Genomic DNA, 18,557 nt, shown 5'->3' on the forward strand with positions numbered 1-18,557 from the left:
TCTTCTCTCTCCCTCTCTCTCTTTTTCCCTCTCTTTCTGCAATTCTAACTTTCAAATAAATAAATATTAAGAAAAAAAAAAACATAGTCAGTGTACACCTTCAGAGGGGGCCAGACTGTTCCACTATCGGGAACATCTTGACATTTCCGGCATTCGGAAATTAAGTTTGGACACTGTAAAGAGGAAAACATCACAGAAAAACATGACATAAACAAAATCACTGATTTGATAAATCACCTCCCCTACAAGCTGAAATAGCTCTTGCATTTCCTGCTGACTCACTGGGAGAGAATAAATCCTCAACAAAAAATATTCAAAGCCTTCCTCTTCCAACTTTATGTCTCCAGTTAATGCCGCTGCTTTCAGAGGGGCCAACATGAGCTGTAGCACCTTGGTAAAGGATTTAAATACTGACAAGAGCTGATGCATTACTGAGAAAGTCAGGTCCAGAAGGGGACACACAGAACCCACCATGGAGGTCTCATGAGTGGTATACAGAAGTCATAATAAACCACCAGTTGACCAAGGGACTATGACTAAGCACTGAATGATCAACAAGGCCAGGCTTTTCTTGGTTGAGTCAACCAACATTTCTTTGTTATTATATCGCAATGCCCATCTTTGTACCTTGTACACAGAGTTGGTCAATAAGTAACAAGAATCCACAGCCTAGACCCAATACTGGTTATGTTTCAGTGCTGGGTTGGTTTGTTGGCAGAGTTTGACCATGTCTGGGTTCAAGTTTAGCCATGTCTGTCAAGAAGCACATTTTTCCACTGGCTCAGTCATTGCAGAAGGCATTTGCACACAGTAGGGGGCTCTAAACACACTGGCTGGAGGACTGCTGGAGCTTTTTAGAAGGGGAGTCACTGTAACAGTGGGGACAGTGCTGCTCCTTTCTGAACTATGCCTTGGAGTTGTGAGTTCCCCCCTGGGCTGGGGTGGGATAAGGGGTTTTGCCTTGTCTGTCTTCTGGACAAGTAGCCAGACACACAAGGCTAACACAGTCACGGTCAGCAGGAAGAATACCAAGGGTATGATGACCATCAGAGGGTAACTACTCTCTCTTGGCTGAGTGGATGTTCCATGGCTGCCTCTGGTGGCAGCTGGTGGCCAACCGACCCTGGTGGGAGAAGCCTTGCCATGTGCATGGAGCTCTTCATCACTCTGTTGATCCCCAGGCTCTGTTGATCCCCGGCCATCTAGTGTGAGTTGGCTTCTCCAGAGAGTCTTTCTGTGCCATTGGACCTAAGGAAATCATGGAGTTTCCCTGGGAAAGAACTGAGGTCACAAGGCTATCTTCAGTGACTATTAAAGGAACATCAGGTGTAAAAGTTTGCAAGAGTAAGGGGTCAGGTGGCACAATGGTGAATGGGAAATAACCCATTGCTGGCTGTACATGGTCTGCCCTAAGTAAGAAAGTAAAGGAATCATTCAGCATAGTGACATCTGTTAGATTAGCATGTGGATCAAGAACCAAAAGCCCTTGGTCAATGTCCCTCTGAGTGAATAGAGTAGCATCTTCCATTACAGCACTGTGAGCCACCCTCCATACCAGTCTTCCATGGGCAGGGGACTCTGTCACTTCAAATCTTGGAACACTGTTCATCATGTTAGCGAGCCGCTGGCATCAAGGTCCTTTCTTCTCAGTTGATGAGCCATTTTGTTGGCAGTTGTCAGGTGGGATGTCGCCTGCGGTAAAGGCTGCACTTTGATGCCCAATGTTTGTCCAGTGAAGTTGCTTTCTAATGTAAACAGTGAAAACTTCAGCTGGTCCTTGGTGGCAGTGAGATTTGTCATATGGTAAGACAGTTTTCCTGAATCCAAATCCTCCTGTCCAAAGCTGGTGACTATCTGGTTTTCAATCAGCAAGTGCCCATATTGGAGTTGGAGGGGCTGTGTTATCCTATAAGTCATCTGGGTGCTTCTTCCATTGGTCATTGCTGACAAGTGAGTATTGGTAATGGGGACACTTGTGTGACCTTGTGGGAGAAATAGATCAGTGAGGTTGATAAGGATGTTGGAAATGGAAATGACATCCAAGTGGAAAAACTTACAAAGAGTACGATGTTCACCATCAGTTACACTGAAGTAGAATACTCCGGAGGATGGGCTTCCATCTTGGATGAACCACACCTGAGAGTTATTGATATCAGCTTGTGTAAAGTGGTAAACAGGTGAATCTGGGTGGTGAGCCACAGCCAAAAAGCAATTGGAAGGATTACGGATGACTGTATCTGATCTCATCTGGAGAATTGTCAAGATCTTTCAATTTCAGGTGTTCAGGGCCCATACCCAACGTACTGCCCTGCAGACCTTTCAGCTGAAGCCCTTTTGTCTTTAATTCTGGTCATTCACAGGAGAGATTGTGACGTTAAACAGCTCTTCAATAAAGTCGACCTCTGGCTTCGTAGTGGACTTGTTCTTTTGGTTTGGCCAAACAGCAAAGGTGAAATCATCAACCAGAGATTCAGAGTCATTGTGAAGGTATGTGATTCCAAATGTGTTCACTATATGTTGGGTTTTTCTTGGGTAAATGTTTCTTTCTCCAATCACAATGGTTTCATGGTGTGGAAGCGATGTAATCTGGAACCAGATTTAATAGGAAGAATGCTGAGGTTTGGACAATTTAAACAAAAGGTTGGAAGCATCTAACTTGGACTGGTCATGAAGATTTTACCTCTCTCCTTCACAGTAGTTCCTGTTAAAACACAAAGAACAAAGTGGCATTTCCTTAGGATTTTCTCTCATCTCTGTTTGTCTAGATAGTTTGTTCTAAACAATTTGATTGCTCTCGTACTTGAATTAGCTATGCCACTCAAGTCATAAAAAATGAAGTAAAGTTTAAATGCAAACACACCATTAAGTCACCATTTCAGAGAAGTGATTGAAATTTTAGATTTGCTTATAAACCATTCATTTCAAGGGTGGGCAATTGACCCAGTGGTTAAGATATCCACTAGGACAGCTGTATCCCACATTACAATGCCTGGATTTGAGTTCCAGGTTCTGCCCCTGATTCCAGCTTCTTCTAAATGTGCATCCTGAGGGGCAGTGGGTCATGGTGGTGGAGCTCCTATGATCCACATAGGAGGCCTCTTCACCTGGCCCAGTTCTGCTTTTGCAGACATTTGGGAGATAAACCCAAGAATGGAAGCTTGATCAACCTCATGTTCTCACTCTCTCCTTCTTCCCCTCCCCCATAAGTTAAATAAATAAATAATTTAACTTATGGTAATTTCTTAACTCATCTGCCATTGGAGTATTTTGCCATGGAAACAAGTGTAGTGTTCGATATCCCTTTCCTTTCAAGAACTTGTCATCCTTGCCATTTTCTTTTTCTGTCAAGCGTTTTCAAGCAAGGACTCCATGAAACCCCTACCAAAAAGCATAAACAAAATTCTTCAAGCAGAGTCGCCACCCAACACAACTATGAAACTTGTCAAAGGAAATGGAAGTCCAGAAAAAGAAGAAATGCAATGAGATGTTTTCTATAATTGTGCGTATTTCATGGCAAAAGTTCATATCAAGGCACTGACAATCAAATAAGAAAATATTTATTTATAAAGGGTCCCTACATTCTGGATAAGTCACTGGCAATGTCATGGAAGCACTACCTGTATTTGCAAGCAGATGGCTCTGCCGACTGGGCTCATTAATTTCATATGAAATGGTAACACGGAACTCCTCTGGGCCTAGCACTGCTGGTACAGAGGACACTGTGAATGTAAAAGAGTCTTGTGCATTCCAGGCTGTGTCCTCACGATCCACATGCTGATACAACATCTGCCCTTTGTTGACCTGCCAGACGAGAAGAAACATTAGCCCCTAGGATGATATGAGGAGGAACGTATTTCCCACCTGGAGGATATACCCATCTTTGCAGGGTTTACTCTACTTGTTGCTGCTCATATCTGCCTCTCTGGGAACTTCTTTTTTAAACCTCTGAGAGTCTACCACAAAGATGAGCTAGTCAGTAGCAATAGAAAAGCACATTAGTTTTGAGATGATGAATGCCCTAAGGTATTTAGATTAGAAAAAGTTTATGAGAAATTTTTGCTTACTAGTCAGTTTCAACTGTTATCAACTTACAACCAGTCTCATTTCATATGTACTCCTACTCACTGCTTAGATTATTTTGAATCAAATCACAGACTGAAACTTATCATTTCAACTGAAATTTATTCAATATGTACTGGTAAAAGATGATTTTTGTGAAAATATAATCATAATACTGCTATCACAGCTAAACATTTTAAGTAATTAGTTAAAATTAGCAAATACATATCTATTCAAATTTCTGTCATGATACACTACATGTCTCCCTCCCCTTTTTTTAAGCAATTGCTTTGTTGAGTCAAGATCCTGGAAAGTCTACATACCTCATTTCTTCTTCTCATAGGTGTCCCTTCATCTATGACATGTCCTTCTCTAGGTTTAATCTTGTGATTTATTTGTTGAAAAAATCGGGTTGCTTGTCTTATAGACTTTCCTACATTCTATGTTTGGCTGATTTGAATACTTCCAGTGTTTTTAAAGATTTATTTTATTTTTATTGTAAAGTCAGATATACAGAGAGGAGGAGAGACAGGAAGATCTTCTACCTGCTGATTCACTCCCCAAGTGGCCACAACAGATAGATGGAACTTTGCCAATCCGAAGCTAGCAGACAGGAGATTCTTACGAGTCTCCCACACAGGTGCAGGGTCCCATTGGGCCATCCTTGACTGCTTCCCCAGGCCACAAGCAGGGAGCTGGACTAGAAGCAGTGTTGCTGGGATTAGAACCAGCGCCAATATGGGATCCTGGTGGCACGTGCAAGGCAAAAACTTTAGCCACAAGGTTACTAAACCAGGCCATGGGGTAAGAATATTTCACAGGCTATATTATGTATTTCTTCTTGAATCTGATTGCAAACCAAATAATATTGGATGGCTTCTCTTCAGAGGCAAGGACCTAAGGAAGAGCAACAACACCGCTTTGCACTGCAGGAGCTTTGAGGAGTGCGGGTCTGTTAGAGGGTCAATTCTACAAAGAAATGGAGTGTAAGTACATGATTGACTAATCTGATATTGGAGAGTGTGAGAGAATTTCACCAGATGAATCTTGAATACCTACATTGTAAGACTAGGCAGCAGTTTGCTAAAAGTGCTCAGCTCGAAGTAAAGCACTGCAAAGAGGCCTATGAAAGACCAGTTATGCCTTGAAAGCAGACATCAGTGAATGGAGTCTTTTGTGCATGCAAGATGGGGTTAGCCTCTCCAGCTAAAGGTCCAAGATTGGGATCTGGCACCGTGGCGTAGCAGCATTGGCCCCCAATGTGGGTGTTAGCTCCTCCATTTACAATCCAGCTCTTTGCTTATAGACTGGGAGGGCAGCAGAGGATGGTTCAAAGCCTTGGACCTCTGCAGCCACGTAGGAGAGAGACCTGAAGGAGGCCTCTGTCTTTGGATTGGCTTAGCTCTGGCCATTGTGATCATCTGCAGAGTGAACCAGCAAATAGAACATTTCTCTCTATATTAAAAAAAAAATGTAGGACCTGGACCTATCTGGCTGTTTCAAGAAAGCACCAAGTCCTCATTGACCAGTTTTTTCCTGGGTATAGCTATGGATTTTGGTGCAGTTTCTTCTTCTTCTTCTTTTTTTTTCTTTTTATCCCAGAGTGAATCATGACATGAAAATACTAAGTAATAAGAAACATGTCTAATAAAATAAATATTTTCCCACAAAAATGGAGAGATTTGTAGGCTGGAATTTTGGTATATATTACAGAAGCTTATTTCTAATTCTTTGGTAAATAAATATTTCTTCACCACTCTATACTAGATATTTCAACAAATATTTGCTTAAAGAACAAATAAATTACTTTAAATTGCCTTTTAAAATTTAATTAAAATATGTATACATAAAGTCATGAGGCAATAACAATAAGGCAATTCAGGGTATTTCTTACCATTTATTTAATAAAAGTCCATAAACAGCACCTAACTTCTACTGATCCCTAAATATAAATTCCTGGCAAGACACTTTCTATAACTCACTTTATTTCATTATCTCATGGTCAGCGGCGAAAAGGGAGAGGGAGAGAGAGAGATGGAAATTTGGAATCCACTTGCCTTGTTCTCCTTGACAGAATGTCTTTGCCCAGGCTTCAAGTCTGTGGACAGGAAGGAGGTTAGCCAGCATAGAAAGGGAAAGCAAACTGACAACAAATACCTCTATGCTGAGTAGATACTCGTGTGGAAAGGAAACGACAAAAACCCAGACAATCTGAAAAAGTAAAACCTTAATCATAATTTAAAAAAAAAATCCTGAAACTGAACATGCAGAGGTACCAAGGACCTGCCCTCCAGAAAGATGAGCTCCAAGGAACGCTGCTCTCTCTGTGTCCTCCCTCCTTCCCTCCAGGACAGGTACCACCATGGCTGCAGAGAGCAGATGTGCAGAAGAAGCAAGATTGTCTAAAGAGATCTGAGGACCCTAGGGTGCCAAGGCTTGGAGAGAGTGCCCAGGTTCCAAGTGAAACAAAGTAGGGCTGGGTTCAATCTCAGGAATGAATCTCCTTAATAACATATGGAAAGGGCATTTTAGGAAACCTAAGTTCCTAATTAGGGAAATGGACAATTGAAAATCTGGTCCCAATAATTATCCAAGAGTTATTGGTTAATTATCCAATGTTTTATCTTCTACAGGTAGCTTGCTTTCAGATGAAACTGGGCCCATTCCTGATTTTCAAAATCAGAAGCAACATTCAGAGGACCATGTTAGCCCATTGGAGTAGACTGTACTATTGCTCCACATATTGTATGCCTCCTCCCTGGAAGATTATACCTCCCCACCCCCATTGGCATCATTGAACTCACTTGTAAAAGTTTCTTTGGTCAATGAAATGTGAGCACACATGCTGCATGGTACTGCTGAACACGAGCCTTAAGAGTCATCCTATGATTCTGCAAGAATCATATGCACATTTGCATATATATATATATATATATATAGATATGATATGATAAGCTGCAAGAAGTAAAACCACAGCCAAACTACAGCTTAGGTACAACTCCAGTAACAAATGGCAACTTCAAGTCCCTGAGGTTGGGAGTTTGTTACCATAACTTGATGAATCCTGGCAACTCTATCCACCAAAGTTCACTGAGACCATTTTGATCTAAGTCACTGGTAAGGAATGTCCACTGGCTGCCCACACAAGGCCCCGCAAAATCATCTGGTCCAGCCCTGCCAGGGCAACTACAAGCAGAGACTTGAAATTCAGTGCAGGGATAGCAGGCTAGGTTTTAAGTTGATAATTTTGTACAGCCAGTGAATGATGTTATAAATATCCAGATGGCCCTTGGCAGAAAGGAAGGCTACTTCCCCTTGATTTAAAGCTATTATATATTTGCAATCAAAAATAATGTAAAGAAAAAAGAACTTAGAGTTGGAGCTAAGGAATCTGTGTGACATCTCTGTGTGATACCACTCTAGTCAGTATTCAGCCTGACTCTGGGTATGTTTTGAGCCCGGTGGGTACATCTCAACTCCCCACACAATGTAGTTTTCATGTGAATCCCCCCTTTTTTTCCTTTTGGCTGGAGTCATCTGTGAACTACAGAATCTGTACTTCCTCTCTTCAGTTTTCTGGCCGCATGACCGTTCCCTGAAATGCAGCCCAAAGACGATTGTTAAGCAAAAGCCAAATTCAATCCTGCCACATCACACTGCAGAGAAATGGCTCAAAGGTTAATGGCAGACACACAATTTACTCTCGTGATTTCCTCTGAACTTGACTTCAGATTTTTTTAAATTTCTGAGCCATCTAAGGCCACAGCCAAGTCAACTTTCAGATCCACATACACAGCTTCAGACTTGAAAAAAGAAGTTGAATGGAAAACAAGAGAAATGGTTATATTCACGTAGTCTATTTGGAAACAGACTTCTAGAAAATGAAATCACGTGAAAAGAACACGTCTCGTCAGTCAGATTCCTGGCTAGAATGCCAAAAATAAATGTTAATGCATCTAAATAAGCTATGTAAAGATGGTGGTGGCAAAACACCACTGAAGACTGAAACAGATGTCTCTGGTTGCAGACTGAATGTACATGTACATTTACATATATACAGGTACATATAACTATACTATATTAATTAGCTAATATAGTTTCACGTGCTGATTATGAATGCATACACAGCCAGACCCTGCAGCACTGACTCCCACAATTATGCTTGAGATTTCTTTGTCATTCTTTAGTTTGCATCTTTTAGACACAGAGCTCACATCTGCTCAGTGTTTTCTGACAATCACATCTCATCTCATCTTGTGTGCCCTGCCATGTGCTGGTTGTAGGCCCCACACAACAGAAATGAGTGATGGCCTGGGCAAAGGGGCATGTCCACTCTGGCTAACAGCAGGAAGACAAATGAGAGGCCTGCCCTGCTCAGTAGCATGACCCTGAGACTCACCAGATGCTGCGTAAAAATGGAAGCATCCTCCATGAGGTTATCGGAGTTCATTCTCAGCAGCCTCCTGTGTGTAGGTAAACTGATGACCGTAAAAGTCACAGTTCTGTTTCCTGCACTATCTGCATCGTTGGTCACAGCTCTCAGATCTTGAAAAGAAAGGGGCTTGGTGGATCCTACGGGAAGATGAAAATGTTCATCTTAGGTCTAAAGCACCAGAAAACATTCAAATGAAATACTCTTGATCGAGCCCTCTGGGAATGCTTTGGGAACACCTGGTGATAAATGGGGAATGGTTGGTAGCTCTACCATGAAAGCAGATTTGGAGGATCTAAGGATCCCTGGGATGTCTATTCATGGGTCTGCTGCTTTACTGTGGCCCCATAGAAACCAGTTTTTGACCATACCCCTCAATCCCAGCCCTGGCCTAGGTGCTTTATGGTCCTTAGAGAAAGAAGGAGATTGTAGGGTGTGAATGGCCCCTGCCTTGGTTTGTTGGATGTGAAAATGTGGGAAGATTGTACAGCACTGAGGACACAGCAGGTGTAATCTGTCCCTAATGCCATGGAGCTATCCCGGCCTGATGGTCCCTGCTGATCCTCAGTGGAATGTCCATCAGATGATACCTGAGGTGGGCAGGGTGACGTTTCAGCAAATGTGACACATCTTTTCAGAATCCTCAGAGGAACATTGTAGAGAATGAAGGTCCATGCAAGTCCACAGGGAAGAACCTGTGACATGGGCTGGCTGAGGTGACCTCATTTGTGATCTAGGGCTAAAGAGGCTTATGGACAGCTGGAGGAAAGCAGTGCTTCTTAAATGCTCTGTGATAAAGTGTTCCTCCCTTCTCTACTGTAGACCAATAATTTTATAAAATGTAATAACCATGTCAGAGATGTCAAGTTGCTATAAAAATTTCTAACTTTCTAAACACTCCTTCTTGCTTTCCTTTCTTATCAGCTTATGGACTAGAAGGCCCATAGACCATACTGGAGGAGTCCAAGGTCAGAGGACACACCCATTTTCTGTTCACTGATTTGGGCAGCACACCCAACCTTGTAGGATGGCAAGTGTAACATAAGTACATAAGTGCATCATTCACCTGGCCCAGATTCTGAGTTCATCTCTCCAGTTGAAGTCTTTGCTAAACAGTGTTAAGCATTAGACTCTCCTGGAACCTTTGAGCAGGTACTTGATAAATTGTTCATAAACTTGAGTCAACCAACCAAGCTTTCTAGATAACATTCTTTTTCATTGTGTTTACATTGCTAAAATTTATCAAAATCAGAATTTTAATTATTTGATAGAAAAGACAACATGAGCAAAGAATACTGTCTTCATGATTTTCCAACCAAATCCATATTTTAAATGAAGGAGCTTTAGTCACTCAGTCAAGAAGGTCTTGTACATAGTTAAGCATCTATTATGAATAGAAAAACACAAAAAAACCCAAATAAGTTATAACTGATGCCTTCAAGAATATTAAACCCACATGGGCAAGTAGTAATGTGGATACAAATAATTGCAACAGAGTTAGAAAAGCATAAGAGTATTTGAAAGAGCTCTAGAAATCCAAAGTATGGAGCAAACAGAAAATTCTAAGAGACTATAATTCAGCATGGTCTCAGAGCTACACACTAGAAATGAAACTACTCCATGTCAAGAAAATAGCCAACACAAAGGCCTAGGTACTTGAACTACATGGCCCATGGGGAGACCGCCATAACTGGGTGTAGTGGGTAAGACACTGGTTGGGATGTTTACAGTTCTTATACAAGTGCCTGGGTTAAAGTCTCAGCTCTGCTCTGTTTCAGGCTTCCTGCTATTAGCATCCACTCTTATGCTGTGAGGTCCCCTCCACTCTTCCACATCATCGACTGCTTAACATGTGAAAGAAAAAACCTCCACAAATAGCAGGAAATGCGTACCCTAAAATGACACAGACACAGTCCCTGCCTGTGCTTTCAGATATCACAACACTAAGAAATATGCGTTTCCTTCCCCACCACTAAGAACAGATACTGAAGCTCAGAGAGGTTAAGAAATTTTCCTGATGGTCAAATGTAAGTCACACTGACTCAGAAGTATTTTTAAACCTAACACTGTATCACCGATGTCATCCTACTTTGAGCTTAAAGGGTAAAAGATGTTCAAGTAAAGAAATAATGTGATTAACCATTCAATAAATTACTCCTCACCTTCCAAACACAACCCTCTTTCGTGGCCTTCACTTCCATGGCCACACTGCCCTTCCTGGTAGCCTCACCCCTCCTCATCGCCATCCCCCCTGCCCAAATACAGACCATTTTTACTGGCATAGCTCAAGGTCTGTTCCGGCCAATAAACTCTCTCCAGCCATTCCAGTCTCAGGGAGGCTCCCCTCCTCTGAAACTCAAACAGCTGTGCTGTTTGCCCAGGCTATCGCCCTCACACTTAACCTAACATGTTTTGGACAGTGGCTGTGTTCTGGAGATCAAATCTCTTATTGCCTTCATTGAGAAGTGAACCAAGTATACAGCTGCCATGGTGGCCATGTTCTCATGATCAACTTGTGCTTTATATTAAAATAGAGAGAGCCAGCCCTGGAACACTGACTACCAATAAGGGAGGGTTGCAGCTTGATGCGAGCACAGGATTAGGAACAGAGTGCTCACCATACTGAGGCATACCAGAAAGTACCATAATCAACGGGACCAGGGGACCCAACAGATCCATCCCAACTCTAAAAGCATGTCCTAGCTGCTCCACTTCCCATCCAGTTCCCTGCTAATGCACCTGGGAAAGCCACAGAAGATGGCCCAAGTGCTTGCGCCCCATTCCTATGTGTGAGTCCTGGAGGGAGTTCCAGGCTCCTGGCATCAGACTGGCCCAGCCCAGCCCAGCCTTCTGGGGGAGTAAACCAGTAGATGGAAAATATCCCACATCCCTCTTTCTCTCCAATTCTGGCTTTCAAGTAAATAAATAAGTGACAAAATTAAGAAAATAAAATGGGAAATCATTGCATAGTATGGTTCTCCTTGTTTCTTCAAGGAGTCTAAGGAGATAGTAGGGAAAAAACACACCTGGGTCACAAAAGGCAGCACCAGAGACTCCTGCTGGCTGTCCCTGGCCAGCACACGCTATATTGAAGTAGAGGGGAGGGAAATTAGAGGCAGGCTGAGGAAAGTCCCAGCCTCACTGCAGAGAAAAAAATTCTTTGGGTACTTCTGCAATGCTGTTGGAATCATTACACTGTGAAAGATGCTCCTTGGTAGCAGTAAGAAAGAATTTTCTTGATAAACAGGAAAACACTGAAATGCAAGCCCTTGCTTGAGTTAGAACCTTACCTGGGAAGACACGCAGTCCTCTGTTGCCAAGTTCAAACCATCGGTAACTTGAAAACTGAAGCTTCCTGGCATTGCTCCTTCAAAAGAAATTATGTTCCGGTCAATTTAGTTCTGCAAAAGCGATCCATTTTTACCCTCTTTCTCACCTGCACCCTCTCAGCTTGAGTATGTGCTAAATGATGGGGCTTAAAATGTTTGTAGACAAATGGAATTAAATGTGAATGCCATTTTTTTCCGTGAGCATATTGAGGTCCACTCACATAGTCACAGAGCTCATCAATTCAGTTATTGCCAAAGACACAAAGCTAGAACAGCATCCACGAAGGTCCCAAATGCAGGTCTTCCCCATCCTGTGGCACAATAAAACAAAGCCAAGATGTAATCTCCAGGAAAAGTTAAGAGGATTTTCAAATAGAATCATGACTTGTGTTTCATTATTTTGTAACCAATTATACCAGTAAAATAATGCATGACTGTAATGCATACAGACATACACGTGATGTAATGACTTCTGAAATACTGGTAATGGTGATTTGATAATACTGAGAACCAAAAGTGGGAGGAAGGGTCTTATGAGATGGCTCAGCTGACCAAACCTCCCCGTTTAAGCACCAGAATCCCATATGGGTGCTAGTTCGTGTCCTGGCTGTTCCACTTCTCATCCAGCTCCTTGCTTATGGGTTGGGAGAGTAGACAAGGATGGCCCAAGTCCTATGGACCCTGCACCCATGTGGGAGACCCAGAGAAGCTCCTGGCTCCTAATTTTGGACAAGCTCAACTCCAGCCATTGAGGTCATTTGGAGAGTAAACTAGCAGATGGGAGACCTTTCTCTCTGTCATTTCTTCCAAATAAATAAGTAAAAAAATATTCAGTAAAAGTGTGGGAGGAAGTTTATAATACCTGGTCCCCAAATAGGTACCTGAATTTGTCATTATTCATTCTTCTTAAGCTGACTGAATTTTACAAAGCTGGAAAGATCACATTTGTTCTTGTTAAATTTCTGCAATGACGGAATTCTGCTCCCACACCTCTGTCCAGGGACTAGGGATATCAGTGAGGGTTTAAATTAACTTACTGCAGAGCTGCAATTGACACATAGCCCTGATGGATCCAATCCCTGGAGGACTTTACCAATCTGACTGTCCAAACCCTGAGCAGGATTGGCAAACTGAGTGCCAGGATTCACATGCCCAGTACGCTTTGAAAATGCCCATCCAAGTGGTAAATGCAGAGCCCCCCAGCTCTTTGCATCACACAAGCGGTAGAAGTGCATCTTGGTTACCTTCAGGGACATTGCTAAGGAACAAAAGAGGCATAGTCAGACCCTGCAATTATGCGCGTGTATCCCCTCAATAGCAGGATCTAATAAAGGGTAGGTTGATGGTGTAATAGTGCCTCATGTCCTTATTATCTAAGCAAAATTTTTGATTCCTTCCTCACAAAAACAAACAAAAGAAAAAAAAACCACAGTTTACAGACTGTCAAACATCTCCTGCTATACTCCAAAGCCATCATTAGAGAGAGAGAGAGAGAAATCCGAGTCCTCTTAATTCAGAACAGTGCTCCAAAAGCAAATGTTACTTTTCATTTGCTTGTTTTTCTAGAAGGAACGCTTTGAACATCGTATTTAATGAAACATGAAATTAAGGAGAGAATGTAGTCTGTCATTAGGCACTTGCAATATTTTATGAATCCGGAAACAAAATGGAAATGTAATCAAAAGGAATTAAAACAAATAAAGAATATCATAATGGGTGTGCCCTGACAAATTATTACCAAAGATAAAGGTGGAAACACAAAAACAGGCTTGACCTATGTTTTTCCATTGTATAATCTCCAGTGTTTCCTGGCAGCACTTTCAGAAGTGGTGACCTTAAATAAATCACTTGGCCTCACACATCTTGATCTTCCCAATCTTCATAGGTTGTTATGTGGAATAGCGAATTACACTAATGGCAGAGCACTTTGAAAATATAAAATACTAAAAGAGCCTCATTAGAACTGAGGCTTTGTGGCCAATGATCGACAGATGCATCAAGGGAGAACCAGCTGGTTTCGGCCACTAGTTCATCTGCAGCTGGGCTCCAGCCACAAGGAGGGTTATTAGCTTACCTCCATGTCCATTTAGAAAATGAAAAGGCATGCTGAGCTTGCCTTTAGCTCCACTTCCTGCTTCCCTGGGACAAATTATTTTCTCTCACTCGCCAAGAGCAAATATTGACCTGGGAGTTGATAAATAAATCAGCTCAGAGAGCTAACTTCTGATTTAATCCTTTATGGCAAACAGTACCTCCAGTTCCTCAACCTGCTCTGCCTGTCCACAATGGCAGCTGATGGGGACAGCTCAGCCTAGGGGTCAAGTTGACTCCATTTCTCAGAGCCTCGGCTTCTACATGTCAAAAACCTGGGGTCGTTCCTCCTGGTGGCTCCCAGGATTTCTGAGGGTGAAGAGAAATGCATGAGGTGACTGTACCTCCTGGAATATCATGAGTGGTCAGCCACTGATTCCCTGGCATGGTTGATGGTATAAGTTTAGATATTTGGAAAATATGAACATTCTTTTGTAAAAACAAACAAGAAAAATTTCCAGGTCTCCACTTGGATTTTTACTTTCTACTATTGAAACTCACATATAATTGGCCCAAACACCCTTTCAACTCAGTATCTTGAAAGGAGTGCTATTTTATTAATTAGCACATCTGCACACACTTTAAAAATGCAAATGCACATAAGTAGGCTATACCGTGCAGGCTAGTAATAAGGTTCTGATACATACGGGGGTGAGATTTAGGACCTGTTCTAATCAAACCAGGGGTCAGAGCTGCAGCAGAGAACACTGGAGGAAAACATCCACAAAGCAAATGATCTTCAGATTCGCTGCAGTCACTGTACAATCAGGTCACTCCTGCTTCAGAAGGGAGAGGATGTTCCCCTTTCATTTTCTGCATATTCTCTACTATGATTTCAAAGAAGGCATTTAAAAATAACTGAAAAAAATATGACGCTTAGCTTCCTGATCATGCCCTCCCAGGCCGGGTTCCCTCCCAATCCCACTGCAGGCTGGGAGAGGCCTGCTTCCCCTTTGTGTGCTGACATAGCAGCCTGGAAACAAAGCCAAGCCACCGACTGCAGATTTCCAGGGACTGTTGGGCTCTACTGATTTACTGATGGACAGGAGAAAGAAAAAAAATGCCTCCCAGTGCAGGATCTCGCAGAACTATACTGTTGTCATTTATCCATTTGTGTATTCAGACTCTGACAAAAGTTTGTTCAGTAATATGTCCCCCAACATCTGAAACATGACCTGGTATGTTACAGCTACTCAATACTATTTCATTGTGTCAACATATTTTTATTTATTAAGCATTTACTAAGTCCTAGACAGGTTCCAGACACAAGGGTGAACCAAATAAATTCTGTCCTTCTAAGGTGCTTTTTCCCAAGCAGGGAAGACAGGTCACAGGAAAGTCAGCCTATACTAAGTTGGGTCGTAAAGTGACAGAAGGAGAATGACAGAGAAGCGATGTTAGCGGGTGGTAGGGAAAATGCTCTTGGGGAAGTTTTTTGGGGGAAGCAAACCTTTCATGAAAACATAACAAAACCACCAAAGACTTGGCAGTTAGTTAGTCACTACTACTAACCTGAGACACAACACTTGTGTTAAAAAACTACCAAGTTTGGGAAGTTGGTAGATGGCCTAGGGTTTTCTGTTGGTTGTATCAGGCATGACTACCACATGAACCGCTGGTTGACACGTGTTTTTAGCTCTATGGTTTTTTTCTCTGTGACATACCAGTGTGAACAAACACCAATTGGCCAGCATTGATTTAAGCCTGGGTAAAGTTCTGGATGCTTTGGTCGGGAAAAAACTTGAGAGCCAAATGCCCGTTGCTGGGTGGAGTAGCCCAATAGGTCAGGTCTTGCGGCCAGGAGTCCCCATCTTCTGCACGAAGGTCCCCACTGGTAATCTCAGTGACAGAATTGGCCCACACCTTAAAAAGAGCAGCCCCGTAAGGTTTTAAGGATCTATTCCAGCCGGGTACATGGAGAGCTGTGGCATCTCAGTCCCTTGCACCAAGATTTAAAAACTAAACCAACTCAGCAGTTTCTAAAGCATGAAATGTCTTAATCCAAAAGACATACAACATTAAATGCCAGACAAAATATAAGGCATGTTACAGAACTCGCTTAATTTATAGGTTTATGAAGTTTTCATTTTTTTAAATAATAATTATGATTACTTACCCAAAATAATAGTTTAAAGGGCATATGCATTCAGATGAAGTGTAGCAATAAGAATTGATAGCTACTAAGCATCTTTTGTGTGTCAGGTGTGTGCTAAATACTCCCGATGAAACCTCAGATAACACAGAACCTACTCAGGAGGAATGATTCAAGGGTTTCTGTCCATGGCTATGGGGAGCAAGTGATTTCATCAGCTTTTAAGTAGTTAAGGGGAGCGGGGAACCCTACTTTTTGTTATTGTTATTTCCCCCTATATCTTGAAGGCAATCAATTTGGGGCTCCTATGGCCTTTACTATTTTGATGCTTTCGTAGCTTTCATCTATAATTGTATCTGGATAACATTCCGTTTTTGCAATTGCATTTAAAATCTGCTTACACTGGGGCCAGTGCAGTGGCTCAACAGGCTAATCCTCCCCCTTGCAATGCCAAGCACTAGCTTGTGTCCTGACTGCTCCACTTCCCTTTAAAACAAGTCTTTGGGCCCTTGGACGAAGCTCCTGGCTTCAGATCAGCTTAGCTTAGCTTCAGCCATTGAGGCCATTTGGGGAGTAAATCAGTGAATGGAAAGACCTCTCTTCATCGCTCTTCCTCTCTGTAAATCTGCCTTTCAAATAAAACTAGATAAATCTTTAAAAAATCATAAGCTTTGATTACATTGCCTAAACACCTTCATTTGACAGTTCATCACCAGTTCGTCCCATCAAAGAACCAATTTCTTTTGCAGCCTACATTCCAGTAGGAAAGAACAGACACAAAGAAGAAAAAACAGGCGTATTAAAGAAATAAGTCACATAGCAGTGTAGCAAAGTCACAGCATGGTGGGGAAAAAAATGTCAAAAGTAAAGCAAGATGAGGAAGATCCAGAATAGGAGAAAGCTGAATAGAAGACTTGTTGGCAGAAAGGCTGAACGACGATAAAGGAGAAACCTGTGCACGTGTGACTGTCTAGAAAATATGTAAGTGTCTAGCAGTAACTCCAGGCAGAGGAGACAGCCCTAAGGTGAGAGAACAAGTAAGATGAAGAGTTAAAGAGTCAACCCTAGATGTGCAGCTCACCTCAGCCTGGGACACCATGGCAAGAACTGGGGCGGGCTTTTCCTTGAGTGCAGGGGGAAATCAAAGTGGACCTTTGCCGGAGGTGTGACCTGGTCTGGCTCAGTTCTGTGTCATAGCCAGAATGTGGGATGTGGGAAACCCTGAGTGGGAACAGTGGAAATTACCACATTCCTGGAGACAAATAAGAGTGGCTGAAAATCAGCCAGGTGGTGGGAAATGGGTCATCCTCTGTGTCCACTGAATGTCAGGCCAACAGTGTCTATGAACTTGATGTGGTGAGATGTGGAAGAAGGAAGGGTGGAAGGGATGGTGCCATGCTTTGATCTTTAGCCACCAGAAGGATGGGTTCCCACCCATTCAGATAAGCAAAGTAGGAGCTGCTTTTGTGGCACAAGTGGGTTAAGTCACTTCCTATGATACTGGCATCCTGTATGAGTTCAAGTCCCATCTGCTCCACTTCCAATCCAGTTGCTGCTAAAATATACCAGGGAAGGCAGGAGAAGATAGCCTGCTACCAATGAGGCATACCTGGATGGACTTCCAGGATCCTGGCTTTGGCATGGCCCCGTCCTGGTCATTGTGATGAACCAACGATGCAAGATGCTGTTCTCTGGCTCTCCCTCTGTAACTCTGCTTTTCAAATCAACAATTAAAACTTTAAAACAAAAAAAGTAAGGAAAGCAGCAGGTGGAGAAGTTTGGGGGAGTAAGATCAGAGGTTCCGTTTTGAACATGCTAGAGATTAAAATGCTTATTTGGACTCTGACTCATATTTGAGGGAATTAAACTGTTCTGGGTTTCTATAATCATGCAGTCACATGATTTCTCTTGCACTAAAAATAAGTGGTTTTATCACTAACTCAATTTTCACATTTCTGTCTACATTTATATCTTTTTCACTTACCCACAGAAACGCTACGTGCACATTCCTGGGTCATTCTATGCTCTTTGACTACAACTTCATCCTCTTCTAAAGCTTTTACCAACTTGTTTAAAGATTCAACCCTAAGCAAGTTAGATAAGTTCTCCAGTGAAAGGGAACAAGGGATGGACCGACATCCCATACTGGAGGGCCTCGGTTTGATTGCCAAATCTGACTCTAGTTTCCAGCTTCCCGCCTTCACAGATCCTGGGAGCCAAGTGGTTGAGTTTTTGCCACTCAGTGCGAGACCTGGATCACATTTCTGGCTCCTGGATCCTGCCTTGGCCAATGTGGCCATTTGGTGAGTAAAGCAGCAAATGACTCTTTCGCTCATTCTCTCTTTCATCCTTTCCTCTGCTCCCTCTCAAATAAACAACAACAACAATAATAGATAAAATAAGTTGAGCTGGTCTCAACTAAAACGGGGGTCGGGGAGCATTTCCCTCCATAGAATAGGACCCTTATGAAATCACTTAACCCATGATTGCTCACCATCTAATCACTATTTATAGTTTAACACAGGGAGACCAGGAAGTGTATATATCAGGCATC

At 42.4% G+C, this 18,557-nt stretch overlaps 1 pseudogene; it reads right to left on the reverse strand.

Moving 5' to 3' along the window:
* Window positions 1-669: 669 nt before the first annotated feature.
* LOC121154391 overlaps window positions 670-18,557 on the reverse strand; it is a 38,125-nt pseudogene continuing 20,237 nt past the window's right edge.

This window comes from Ochotona curzoniae, unplaced genomic scaffold (assembly GCF_017591425.1).
Source record: "Ochotona curzoniae isolate NIBS_2020 unplaced genomic scaffold, NIBS_Ocur_1.0 contig_2754, whole genome shotgun sequence".
Classification (NCBI taxonomy): Eukaryota; Metazoa; Chordata; class Mammalia; order Lagomorpha; family Ochotonidae; genus Ochotona; species Ochotona curzoniae.